This window comes from Papaver somniferum, unplaced genomic scaffold, assembly GCF_003573695.1.
Source record: "Papaver somniferum cultivar HN1 unplaced genomic scaffold, ASM357369v1 unplaced-scaffold_83, whole genome shotgun sequence".
In the NCBI taxonomy this organism is placed as follows: Eukaryota; Viridiplantae; Streptophyta; class Magnoliopsida; order Ranunculales; family Papaveraceae; genus Papaver; species Papaver somniferum.
This window is the reverse complement of record NW_020651304.1, coordinates 3,138,847-3,142,453: the sequence shown is the minus strand read 5'-3', so window position 1 is coordinate 3,142,453 and position 3,607 is coordinate 3,138,847. Positions and strand designations below refer to the sequence as shown.

The window sequence follows — 3,607 nt, the reverse complement described above, 5'->3', positions numbered from 1 at the left end:
AGCGAGAGAAAAAGAGAAAAGAAATATAATTGAAATTAAATTGGGTTGTAGATTTCTTTAAATATCCATTTAGATATTGTATAAACTCATAAAATCAATATCGTCTATTTCAAGGATCTAACAACCTGTCACGCCCCAACCTCATTATCTGCTTAGCTAGTAAGGTTACAACCTAATTGAATCATCAAATCTAGGTTACTGATTTTAAGAATCGTAATTACATAAACTAAACCCGATACAAACTCAAAGCACTCTGACATTATATAAATGAAAATCTCTTTGTCATATGAATACAATTATGTGTTGTTTTACAGAATAAATAAATAATACATATATTTAAAAGATTCACAACATCTCTAACATCGCTAAAAGCTTTAAGCTACGAAAACGGATATCTTCACGCGCACCATTTCTTCTGAGTACTGAAACTGAAGTGAGAACGAGTGAGCACATCATCCCAAAAAGGGGTGCCCAATGGAAACGAATAACTCTCATGAAATCACTAACAGGTTTTACAGTTCTAAAGATAAACAGTAACTGAAAGGAAGAGTAATGAATCTAAGCCTTTAAAAATTCATGCAACAAGAAGCAAGTGTTATCCTAACCTCGCCAAACTTATTGGAGAAGACGACGCGAGAACAACCCTAATCAGTAATAATAACATCATCCACACAGAGTGCCCATACAAACCATGATCCAGAATATTACCATCATGATTAGAAAGTTAGTCAAACAAGTATAATATGCGCACGAGTGATTTTCCCCCAAATAAGATAGTATATATAATATTAAGACGGAAGGGCATCCACGATACTAAATAATATCAAAACGGAAGAGCATCCGCCATACTATCTTAAGACAATAAATTAAAAGATATAATATTCAAACGGAAGAGCATCCGCCCTACTAAGTAATATTAAAATGGAAGAGCATCCGCCATACTTTCTTAAGGCAATAGAACTAAAAGATATAATATTCAAACGGAAGAGCATCCGCCCTACTAAATAATATTGTCGACGGAAGAGCATCCGCCTTACTTAACTTAGCAAGGAGTCGTGGGGAAAACACAGACACTCCTCGCGAGGAAATCTTACAATGCACATCACACACAAACATATTCATAGTAAACATCGTACATACAGATACAAAGTAAATAACATACTCAAAGATACAGGAATAAAACATCAAAATACATGCAATCATGCACTCGGATAGTAAAGACTCATCATGCTCGCAGATAAAGCAAAGCTTAATGATTACAAGAAGGTTACAGAGTTCCCACCTGATTTGATGACAAGCCTCTCCTACCTTGAATTCCTCAATCCGTTGGTTCATCCTTTGAATCGATCGTTGTTAATATAGACTAACTGTTAATCACACAATCACTCAAAGAGTTTAGCCAAAAGGCTCATACAAGGTTCATAAAATGATTTCATACAATTCCATAATTATAAGTTACGCGAACTATCTACTGGTTCTAAGCCGTTTATGTAACTACATCTTTCATTATGTATCCTTAACACATATTAAGATTTACTAATTCAATTAGATTGGTTCTATAGTCTATTAGATAAGTCTTAAGAATATTCACAATATTGTAGAAGGAACCAAAGGCTATTTCAGACCATAAAAGATCCAAAATATCAAACTAAGAAAACACGGCACTAAGTCAAGTCCACTAAACAAGCCCATTGATCTAAGGTCCAATCCATCTGAGTCAACTAACAGTCTCTAACGGTCAAACTGACGGTCACAGGTCAACTAATAGTCAACGGCTAAGTCCAGGTCAAAGTCTAGTCAAAGGTCAAGTCAACGGGTCCAAGGTCCACTGAGTCAAGTCGGGTCAAGAAAGGTAACTCAGTGAGTCGATACAACTCAGTCAACAAGACTGATTCAGGTTATACAAACCAAGGCTCTTGTACATGCAACTTCTAATGCACAATCAAGATGCAATACAAACAATTACAGTCTACAATTCTATAATCTCTATTCTTGATGGACTGTAACTTCAAGTTCACATCACCAGTTCTATTTTCTCTAACTACAGACATTACTAGTAGTACCTCCACACTTCGAAACCTAGTATCAAACTCTATAATCTCACTCCCCTATTCTGTCAAACCAATTCAATTGAAAGTCACCATTTCAGTATTCAATCAACACCAGTTTGTTCTTCCTTGTCCATCACTGAAATCTCAAACATCTCTGTACTTCAATTCATTTATCATAAGCTTCACCAGAACAACCAATTATATCATCACCAACCCAGTGGAGTTTCTGGCAAAACAAAAGCTTCATCTGCAACTCAATAGAACTACCAAACCTACACATTCATCTAACTGTCACTATTACCAAATTATACTTGCACCAGCATTATCACATGAAATTCTAATTTCCAGGCAACCACCACCACTAAAACCAAATCTAACACTCAACTAACACATAACCATTAAAACCACCAGTACCATTAGAATATGCAGTTAAGCAATGAACTTCCTCACCCCAGTTCAATCTTCCTTTTAACTTATCCATTTCACCAGGGAAAATAACTTCACGTTCACTACAATGCATAACAAACCATACAGTTCATCCACAGCTCCATCACTACTTCCACTTCCAACTCCATTTCTGCAATAAAAATATAAACCCACTACCATAATTACAATCAACTACAACCACCAAGATACACAGCAGCAACAATAACTTCAGGATCTTTTTTGAGAGTCACTTCCAAGCTTCAGAATCACCATTATCATCAACATCATACACTTCTTCATATTTTCCTTGTTCTCCACTGTAAATCATTAACCTAATTCTTCTTCCAGAAACCAAATTAACAACAACCCTATTCTTTACTTCCAATTCATCTACACCCAAATCTGAAACTCAAATTCCTAAGGAAACTAAAATTTAACCTAATACAACCATCTATTCTTCGATTAGGAACAAACCCATGAAACAAATCAAACAAACAACAACAATTTCATAAGGAAATTTAATAAATTAGAAACCCTAATTTACCTTTTTCCGCTTAGTTTTGAATTCGATTCATCACCAGAACAGTCTCAAAACTTCATTTGAATCTCAATCAACTAAACCCAGTTCTCAAATCTTCCCAAACATCACGAAACCAACTTGAATTAAAATTACTAGAAACCCTAGCTTCAATTCAACATCACCATCACCTTATTCTTCTCCTGGAACTCAAACACCCTCATTTCTAACTTCATCTTCTTCGATTCATCAAGCTACCTAAATTTCTATCAAAATCTCACACATAAACAACTCAGTTCTTCTGAACTGAGATCGACAGAAAGGAAGAAATGAAGAACAGAAGAAAAGAAGAGAAAAGAAAAAAGAAGAAGAAAAAGAGAGAAATGCATCTCTTCGACAGGTTTGGTGATGATAAGGCAACAAAAATTATAAAGGCACCCATTAAATTGATAAGGGCAGCCAAGCGGTTTAAAAGAATGAAAATTTTACCCTTCATAGATATATGATGATATCTTTTTCACCTGGTATCCGAATGACACGTTCGAGTAGTCTAATTCGCATAACTTTTCGAGACCTATCTAGTGATACTAGTTTCGTATCTAGATCGTTGTTA

At 35.2% G+C, this 3,607-nt stretch overlaps 1 long non-coding RNA gene across 1 annotated transcript; it reads right to left on the bottom strand.

Annotated features, from left to right (window-relative positions):
* Nucleotides 1-264: 264 nt before the first annotated feature.
* Nucleotides 265-3,344, bottom strand: LOC113345799. Its single transcript, XR_003358304.1, has 3 exons — nt 3,022-3,344; nt 1,283-1,367; nt 265-428 (listed from the first exon to the last, which is right to left on the bottom strand). It is a non-coding gene; the product is annotated as an uncharacterized LOC113345799 (long non-coding RNA).
* Between the last annotated feature and the right edge of the window lie 263 nt (nt 3,345-3,607).